We start from the raw sequence: 11,022 nt of genomic DNA, 5'->3' as shown, positions 1-11,022 counted from the left end.
TTGTGTTTGTTGGGATCCGATGAATATGGAATACTATGTCAAGTTGATTATCAATCATACATGTGTTGTTTATGTTCTTGCATGCTCTCCGTTGCTAGTAGAGGCTCTGGCCAAGTTGATACTTGTAACTCCAAGAGGGAGTATTTATGCTCGATAGTGGGTTCATGCCTCCATTGAATGCAGGACGATGTGAGAAAGTTCTAAGGTTGTGGATGTGCTGTTGCCACTAGGGATAAAACATCAATGCTTTGTCTAAGGATATTTGTGTTGATTACATTACGCACCATACTTAATGCAATTGTCTGTTGTTTGCAACTTAATACTGGAAGGGGTGCGGATGCTAACCTGAAGGTGGACTTTTTAGGCATAGATGCATGCTGGATAGCGGTCTATGTACTTTGTCGTAATGCCCTGATTAAATCTCATAGTAGTCATCGTGATATGTATGTGCATTGTTATGCCCTCTCTATTTGTCAATTGCCCAACTGTAATTTGTTCACCCAACATGCTATTTATCTTATGGGAGAGACACCACTAGTGAACTGTGGAACCCGGTCCATTCTTTTACATCTGAAATACAATCTACTGCAATACTTGTTCTTTACTGTTCTTCGCAAACAAACATCATTTTCCACACTATACATTTAATCCTTTGTTTATAGCAAGCCGGTGAGATTGACAACCTCACTGTTACGTTGGGGCAAAGTATTGTGATTGTGTTGTGCAGGTTCCACGTTGGCGCCGGAATCCCTGGTGTTGCGCCGCACTACACTCCGTCACCAACAACCTTCACGTGTTCCTTGACTCCTACTGGTTCGATAAACCTTGGTTTCTTTCTGAGGGAAAACTTACTGCTGTACGCATCACACCTTCCTCTTGGGGTTCCCAACGGACGTGTGTCAACTGCACGTCAGCAAGGATTTTTTCTGGCGCCGTTGCCGGGGAACTGAAGAAAAGTTACACCACAAAGATTTCTAACTCTCACGTCAACTACACGCCAGGATTTTTTCTGGCGCCGTTGCCGGGGAGATCAAGACACGCTGCAAGGGGAGTCTCCCACTTCCAATCTCTTTACTTTGTTTTTGTCTTGCTTTACTTTATTTTATTTACTGCTTTGTTTGTTCTCTATATCAAAAACACAAAAAAAATTAGTTACTAGTTTTACTTTATTTACTGTCTTGTTTGCGTTCTCTATATTAAAAACACAAAAAAATTAGTTACTTGAATTTACTTTATTTACCTTTTGTTTATTTCATCATGTTTCCTCCTAAGTTCACTCTGAAAGACATACCGGTAGGACGAGGGTCTATCATCGGAAGAGATAATATAGAAGCATTTTTCACTCATGTTAGTACGGTTGAAGATTTTGAAGATAGATCCTTGGTAAAAGTTGTTCCTACTTATGAAAGTGCTACTGCCTCTTTAGTACGCATGTTGGAAACTAGATTCGTTAATCTTAATCCCATAATTCAACATATGTTTCTTACACTCTCTGATATGGAAAGGGGGGAAAAGAGAGATTTTGTTTCAGAGGTCCTTCTTAGAGAATTTGATGATATAGCTAAAGAAGCTAGAAAAGTTTTTATTAAGCATAAGAGGCTTGGCTTTTATACCGATTTTGCAAAAACACTTGAAAAGATGGACATGGATAGAATAAAATACACTAATAATGTTAATGATGGTGGGGAGATTAAGGTACCGATACCTAGTAAGCTCCTAGGAATGCATGAAGCTCTAGAAAATAACTATGCTTGGCTTGTTCCTGAAAATTTGTTTGATGAGGATAGTAAGCCTAGGAGCAACGAAAGAGGAGTTACTTATATATAAAAGATACAATGCATTGTTGAGAAAACTCCCAACCCCCCTGGTAATGATGTTGATGCTTCATCTCTTTCTTTTTTTGCGACTTTGATGCTTCATCTCTTGATGTTACTTGATTCACACTTTATGCGCCTAGCTAAAAGGCGTTAAAGAAAAGCGCTTATGGGAGACAACCCATTATTTTACTACAGCACTTTTGTTTTATATTTGAGTCTTGGAAGTTGTTACTACTGTAGCAAACTCTCCTTATCTTTATTTTATTGCATTGTTGTGCCAAGTAAAGTCTTTGATAGTAATGTTGATACTAGATTTGGATTACTGCGCAGAAACAGATTTCTTGCTGTCACGAAATTTAGTAGCCCCATCTGTAGGTAACTCATAAAATTCTGCCAATTTACGTGCGTGATCCTGAGATATGTACGCAACTTTCATTCAATTTGAGCTTTTTCATCTGAGCAAGTTAAGTGCCCCAGAAATATTCGTCTTTACGGACAGTTCTGTTTTGACAGATTCTGCCTTTTATTTCGCATTGCCTGTTTTGCTATGCTTGATGGATTTCTTTGTTCCATTAACTTTCAGTAGCTTTGTGCAATGTCCAGAAGTGTTAAGAATGATTATGTCACCTCTGAATATGTGAATTTTCAATTATGCACTAACCCTCTAATGAGTTTGTTTTGAGTTTGGTGTGGAGGAAGTTTTCAAGGATCAAGAGAGGAGGATGATACAATATGATCAAGAAGAGTGAAAAGTCTAAGCTTGGGGATGCCCCCGTGGTTCATCCCTGCATATTTCAAGAAGACTCAAGCATCTAAGCTTGGGGATGCCCAAGGCATCCCCTTCTTCATCGACAACTTATCAGGTCACCTATAGTGAAACTATATTTTTATTCAGTCACATCTTATGTGCTTTACTTGGAGCGTCTGTTTATTTTTGTTTTTGTTTTTTGTTTTTGTTTGAATAAAATCGGATCCTAGCATTCTTTGTATGGGAGAGAGACACGCTTCGCTGTTGCATATGAACACATATGTTCTTAGCTTTACTTTTAATGTTCATGGCGAAGGTTGAAACTGCTTCGTTCATCGTTATATGGTTGGAAACAGAAAATGCTTCATGTGGTAATTGGTATAATGTCTTGAATAATTGGATACTTGGCTTTTTTTGTGCTCATATAGATCATGTTTAAGCTCTTGCATCATGTACTTTGCACCTATTAATGAAGAACTACATAGAGATTGTTAAAATTTGGTTTGCATGATTGGTCTCTCTGAGTCTAGATATTTTCTGGTTAAGGTGTTTGAACAACAAGGAAGACTGTGTAGAGTCTTATAATGCTTGCAATATGTTCTTATGTAAGTTTTGCTGTACCGGTTTATACTTGAGTTTGCTTCAAACAACCTTGCTAGCCTAAGCCTTGTACTGAGAGGAAATACTTCTCGTGCATCCAAATCCTTGAGCCAAAAACTATGCCATTTGTGTCCACCATACCTACCTACTACATGGTATTTCTCTGCCATTCCAAAGTAAATTACTTGAGTGCTACCTTTAAAATTTCATTCCTTGTCTTTGCAATATATAGCTCATGGGAAAATAGCCTTAAAAACTATTGTGGTATTGAATATGTAGCTTATGTATCTTATTTCTTATAAGTTTCTTGTTGACTGGTAACCATGTTTCTGGGGACGCCATCAACAATTACACCTTTGTTGGATATCATGTGAGTTGCTATGCATGTTCGTCTTGTCTGAAGTAAGGGCGATTTTCATGATCAAATGGTTTGAGTATGCATATTGTTAGAGAAGAACATTGGGCCGCTAACTAAAGCCATGAATCATGGTGGAAGTTTCAGTTTGGACACTAATCCCCAATCTCTTATGAGAATATTATCTGTTGTTGAAATGCTTAAGCATTAAAAGAGGAGTCTATTATCTGTTTTCTATGTTGTCCCGGTATGGATGTCTAAGTTGAGAATAATCAAAAGCGAGAAATCCAATGCGAACTTTCTCCTTAGACCTTTGTACAAGCGGCATAGAGGTACCCTTTTTGTGACACTTGGTTGAAACATATGTTATGCAATGATAATCCGTGTTAATCCAAGCTAATTAGGACAAGGTGCGAGCACTATTGGTATTCTATGCATGAGGCTTGCAACTTATAGGATGTCTTATACATAACACATATGAATTATTACTACCGTTGACAAAATTGTTTCTATGTTTTCAGAATGAAAAGCTCTAGCACAAAAATAGTAATCCATGCTTCCCTCTGCGAAGGGCCATTCTTCTACTTTATGTTGAGTCAGTTTACCTACTTCTTTCTATCTTAGAAGCAAACACTTGTGTCAACTGCGTGCATTGATTCTTACATGTTTACCTATTGCACTTGTTATATTGCTTTATGTTGACAATTATCCATGAGATATACATGTTGAAGTTGAAAGCAACCGCTGAAACTTATATCTTCCTTTGTGTTGCTTCAAAGCTTTCTACTAAGAATTTATTGCTTTATGAGTTAACTCTTATGCAAGTCTTATTGATGCTTGTCTTGAAAGTACTATTCATGAAAAGTCTTTGTTATATGATTCAGTTGTTTAATCATTGTCTTTACCATTGCTTCGAATCGCTGCATTCATCTCATATGCTTTACAATAGTATTGATCAAGATTATGATAGCATGTCACTTCAGAAATTATCATTGTTATCGTTTACCTACTCGAGGGCGAGTAGGAACTAAGCTTGGGGATGCTTGATACGTCTCAAACGTATCTATAAGTTCTTATGTTCCATGCTACTTTTATGATGATACTCACATGTTTTATACACACTTTATGTCATTATTATGCATTTTCCGGCACTAACCTATTGACAAGATGCCGAAGAGCCAGTTGCTGTTTTCTGCTGTTTTTGGTGTCAGAAATCCTACAAAGGAAATATTCTCGGAATTGGACGAAATCAATGCCCAGGGTCTTATTTTTCCACGAAGCTTCCAGAAGACCGAAGGGGATACGAAGTGGGGCCACGAGGTGGCCAGACCATAGGCCGGCGCGGCCAGGGAGGGGCCCGCGCCACCCTATGGTGTGGGCCCCTCGCGCCGCCTCCAACCCTACCCTTCCGCCTACTTATAGCCTTCGTCGCGAAAACCCCTGTAACGAGAGCCACGATACGGAAAACCTTCCAGAGAGGCCGCCGCTGCCAATCCCATCTCGGGGGATTCAGGAGATCGCCTCCGGCACCCTGCCGGAGAGGGGAATCATCTCCCGGAGGACTCTTCATCACCATGATCGCCTCCGGATTGATGTGTGAGTAGTTCACCCCTGGACTATGGGTCCATAGCAGTAGCTAGATGGTTGTCTTCTCCTCATTGTGCTGCATGTTAGATCTTGTGAGCTGCCTATCATGATCAAGATCACCTATTTGTAATGCTACATGTTGTGTTTGTTAGGATCCGATGAATATGGAATACTATGTCAAGTTGATTATCAATCATATATGTGTTGTTTATGTTCTTGCATGCTCTCCGTTGCTAGTAGAGGCTCTGGCCAAGTTGATACTTGTAACTCCAAGAGGGAGTATTTATGCTCGATAGTGGGTTCATGCCTCCATTGAATGCAGGACGAGTGAGAAAGTTCTAAGGTTGTGGATGTGCTGTTGCCACTAGGGATAAAACATCAATGCTTTGTCTAAGGATATTTGTGTTGATTACATTACGCACCATACTTAATGCAATTGTCTGTTGTTTGCAACTTAATACTGGAAGGGGTGCGGATGCTAACCTGAAGGTGGACTTTTTAGGCATAGATGCATGCTGGATAGCGGTCTATGTACTTTGTCGTAATGCCCTGATTAAATCTCATAGTAGTCATCGTGATATGTATGTGCATTGTTATGCCCTCTCTATTTGTCAATTGCCCAACTGTAATTTGTTCACCCAACATGCTATTTATCTTATGGGAGAGACACCACTAGTGAACTGTGGAACCCGGTCCATTCTTTTACATCTGAAATACAATCTACTGCAATACTTGTTCTTTACTGTTCTTCGCAAACAAACATCATTTTCCACACTATACATTTAATCCTTTGTTTACAGCAAGCCGGTGAGATTGACAACCTCACTGTTACGTTGGGGCAAAGTATTGTGATTGTGTTGTGCAGGTTCCACGTTGGCGCCGGAATCCCTGGTGTTGCGCCGCACTACACTCCGTCACCAACAACCTTCACGTGTTCCTTGACTCCTACTGGTTCGATAAACCTTGGTTTCTTTCTGAGGGAAAACTTACTGTTGTACGCATCACACCTTCCTCTTGGGGTTCCCAACGGACGTGTGTCAACTGCACGTCAGCACTGCACTACACTCCGTCACCAACAACCTTCACGTGTTCCTTGACTCCTACTGGTTCGATAACCTTGGTTTCTTACTGAGGGAAAACTTGCTGCTGTACGCATCACACCTTCCTCTTGGGGTTCCCAACAGACGTATGTCAACTACACGCCAGCAACAATGAATGGTGTTTGTTATCCAACAATAGAGTCTTTGAAAGTAGCATAAGAGAAGAGAAGTTATTTATTTATGTGATCATTGTTGAGAGTGTCCACTAGTGAAAATATGATCCCTATGCCTTGTTTCCAAATACTGCAAACATCGCTTGTTTACTATTTTACTGCATCTTTACTTCCTGCAATATTACCACCATCTATACCACCTGTGTTTTACTATCTCTTCGCCGAACTAGTGCACCTATACATCTGACAAGTGTATTAGGTGTGTTGGGGACACAAGAGACTTCTTGTATCTTAATTGCAGGATTGCTTGAGAGGAATATCTCTGACCTCTACCTCCCTGAGTTCGATAAACCTTGGGTGATTCACTTAAGGGAAACTTGTTGCTGTTCTACAAACCTCTGCTCTTGGAGGCCCAACACTGTCTACAGGAATAGAAGCGTGCGTAGACATCAAGCTATTTTCTGGCGCCGTTGCCGGGGAGGTAAGGTAAAAGGTATTCACATCCTCCGACTACTAAGCTATTTCCTAGCACTGTTGCCGGTGTGTGAGTGCTCGAAGGTATTTCTTTTAGATCCTGCAATTATATCTTTTTGTTTCTTGTTTTCACTAGTTAGGCTTAATGGAAAACAACAAAAAAATTAGAGATCTTTATGAACTTTATCTTGAGTTAGGACATGAGGTGTTTGAAGAGAAAATTCAAAAACCTATGGAACTTTATATGCATGCTAATGGCAATGTTATTAGTATGAATGCTTTGAACACCATTGTTGCTAATGCTATGGAAAATTCTAAGCTTGGGGAAGCTGGTTTTGAGGAGCATGATATTTTTAGTCCCCCAAGCATGGAGGAGAAAATTTACTTTGATGATACTTTACCTCCTATATTTGATGATTACAATGATGACTATCATATTTTTAGTCCACCTACTATTGAGGAGAAAATTAATTATGATTACAATATGCCTCCTATATATGATGATTATGGTGATGAGAATAATAATGATAGCTATCTTATTGGATTTGCTCCCACTACAATTAATAGTAATGACTATGCTTATGTGGAGAGTAATGATACTTTTATGCATGTGAATAAGAATGTTTCATGTGATAGTTATATTGTTTAGTTTGTTCATGATGCTACTGAAAGTTATTATGAGAGAGGGAAACATGGTTATATGCATCTTAATAATATTAAGTTTCCCCTCTTTATGTTGAGAATTTTGAAGTTACTCGTGTTTTATCTTCCTATGCTTGTCACTTTGTCCTTCATGAATTTATTTGTGTACAAGATTCTTATGCATAGGAAGTGGGTTAGACTTAAATTTGTTTCATACTTGCTTTTTGATGCTCTCTTTGCTTCAACTCTCATCCTTATGTGAGCATCATTAAAATTGCTGAGCCCATCTTAATGGCTATAAAGAAAGCACTTCTTGGGAGATAACCCATGTATGTTTTTATTACTGTTTTGTTGTGTCTTGGAAGTTGTTACTACTGTAGCAACCTCTCCTTATCTTTATTTTATTGCATTGTTGTGCCAAGTAAAGTCTTTGATAGTAGGGTTGATACTAGATTTGGATTACTGCGCAGAAACAGATTTCTTACTGTCACGAAATTGAGCAGCCCTGTCTGTAGGTAACTCAGAAAAATCTGCTAATTTACGTGCGTGATCCTCAGATATGTACACACCTTTCATTCAATTTGAGCTTTTTTATCTGAGCAAGTTAAGTGCCTCAGAAAAATTCGTCTTTACAGACTATTCTGTTTTAACAGATTCTGCCTTTTATTTCACATTGCATGTTTTGCTATGTTTGATGGATTTCTTTGTTCCATTAACTTTCAGTAGCTTTTTGCAATGTCCAGAAGTGTTAAGAATGATTATGTCACCTCTGAATATGTGAATTTTTGATTATGCACTAACCCTCTAATGAGTTTGTTTTGAGTTTGGTGTGGAGGAAGTTTTCAAGGATCAAGAGAGGAGGATGATACAATATGATCAAGAAGAGTGAAAAGTCTAAGATTGGGGATGCCCCCGTGGTTCAGCCCTGCATATTTCAAGAAGACCCAAGCATTTAAGTTTGGGGATGCCCAAGGCATCCCCTTCTTCATCGACAACTTATCAGGTCACCTCTAGTGAAACTATATTTTTATTCAGTCACATCTTATGTGCTTTACTTGGAGCGTCTGTTTGTTTTTATTTTTGTTTGATTAAAATCGGATCCTAGCATTCCTTGTGTGGGAGAGAGACACGCTCCGCTGTTTCATATGAACACTGGTGTTCTTAGCTTTACTTTTAATGTTCATGGCGAAGGTTGAAACTGCTTCGTTCATTGTTATTTGGGTGGAAACAGAAAATGCTTCATGTGGTAATTGGTATATTGTCTTGAATAATTTGATACTTGGCAATTGTTGTGCTCAAATAGATCATGTTTAAGCTCTTGCATCATGTACTTCGCACCTATTAACGAAGAACTACCATAGAGCTTGTTGAAATTTGGATTGCATGATTGGTCTCTCTTAAGTCTGGATATTTTCTGGTGAAGTGTTTGAACAACAAGGAAGACAGTGTAGAGTCTTATAATGCTTGCAATATGTTCTTATGTAAGTTTTACTGTACCGGTTCATACTTGTGTTTGCTTCAAACAACCTTGCTAGCCAAAGCCTTGTACTGAGAGGGAATACTTCTTGTGCATCCAAATCCTTGAGCCAAAACCTATGCCATTGTGTCCACCATACCTACCTACTATGTGGTATTTTTCTGCCATTCCAAAGTAAATTACTTGAGTGCTACCTTTAAAATTTCATTCCTTGTCTTTGCAATACATAGCTCATGGGAAAATAGCTTAAAAACTATTGTGGTATTGAATATGTCGCTTATGTATCTTATTTCTTATAAGTTGCTTGTTGAGCGGTAACCATGTTTCTGGGGACGCCATCAACTATTACACTTTTGTTGAATATCATGTGAGTTGCTATGCATGTTCGTCTTGTCTGAAGTAAGGGAGATTTATCATGATCAAATGGTTTGAGTATGCATATTGTTAGAGAAGAACATTGGGCCGCTAACTAAAGCCATGAATCATGGTGGAAGTTTCAGTTTGGACACTAATCCTCAATCTCTTATGAGAATATTATCTGTTGTTGAATGCTTATGCATTAAAGAGGAGTCCATTATCTGTTTTCTATGTTGTCCCGGTATGGATGTCCTTAGTCGAGATCTATCAAAAACGAGAAATCAAATGCGATCTATCTCCTTGGACCTTTGTACAGGCGGCATAGAGGTACCCCTTTGTGACACTTGGTTGAAACATATGTAATGCAATGATAATCCATGGAAATCCAAGCTAATTAGGACAAGGTGCGAGCACTATTGGTATTCTATGCACGAGGCTTGCAACTTATAGGATGTCTTATGCATAACACATATGAATTATTACTACCGTTGACAAAATTGTTTCTATGTTTTCAAAATAAAAGCTCTAGCACAAAAATAGTAATCCATGCTTCCCTCTGCGAAGGGCCTTTGTTTTACTTTATGTTGAGTCAGTTTACCTACTTCTTTCTAACTTAGAAGAAAACACCTGTGTCAACTGTGCATTGATTCTTACATGTTTACTTATTGCACTTGTTATATTGCTTTATGTTGACAACTATCCATGAGATATACATGTTACAAGTTGAAAGCAATTGCTGAAACTTAATCATCCTTTGTGTTGCTTCAACGCCCTTTACTTTGAATCTATTGCTTTATGAGTTAACTCTTATGCAAGACTTATTGATGCTTGTCTTGAAAGTACTATTCATGAAAAGTCTTTGCTATATGATTCAGTTGTTTAGTCATTGTCTTTACCATTGCTTTGAATCACTTCATTCATCTCATATGCTTTACAATAGTATTGATCAAGATCATGTTGGTAGCATGTCACTTAAGAAATTATCCTTGTTATCGTTTACCTACTCGAGGGCGAGTAGGAACTAAGCTTGGGGATGCTCGATACGTCTCCAACGTATCTATAATTTCTTATGTTCCATGCTAGTTTTATGACAATACCTACATGTTTTATTCATACTTTATATCGTTTTGATGCATTTTCCGGCACTAACCTATTAACGAGATGCCGAAGCGCCAGTTCCTATTTTCTGCTGTTTTTGGTTTCAGAAATCCTACAAAGGAAATATTCTCGGAATTGGACGAAATCAATGCCCAGGGTCTTATTTTTCCACGGAGCTTCCAGAAGACCGAAGAGCATACGAAGTGGGGCCACGAGGGGCCGTAACCATAGGGCAGCGCGGCCAGCATGGGGCCCGCGCCGGCCTATGGTGTGGGGCCCCTGCACCGCCTCCAACTCTGCCCTTCCGCCTATAAAGTCTCTCCATCGCGAAAACCCTAAAGAGATAAGCCACGGGACGAGAAAAGTTACGCAGCCGCCGCGATCGCGAAGCCAAGTTCGGGGGACAGAAGTCTCTGTTCCGGCACGCCGCCGGGACGGGGAAGTGCCCCCGGAAGGCATCTCCATCGACACCACCGCCATCTTCATCGCCGTTGCTGTCTCCCATGATGAGGAGGGAGTAGTTCTCCCTCGAGGCTAAGGGCTGTACCGGTAGCTATGTGGTTCATCTCTCTCTCCCATGTGATCTTTATGTGATCATGAGCTTTGTATCACTATTAATCTATGTGCTACTTGAAAGTGCATGGAGCCCCCATG

The sequence above is a fragment of the Lolium perenne genome, chromosome 7 (assembly GCF_019359855.2).
Source record: "Lolium perenne isolate Kyuss_39 chromosome 7, Kyuss_2.0, whole genome shotgun sequence".
In the NCBI taxonomy this organism is placed as follows: Eukaryota; Viridiplantae; Streptophyta; class Magnoliopsida; order Poales; family Poaceae; genus Lolium; species Lolium perenne.
The sequence above is the reverse complement of the archived record's forward strand: the minus strand, read 5'-3'. Positions refer to the sequence as shown.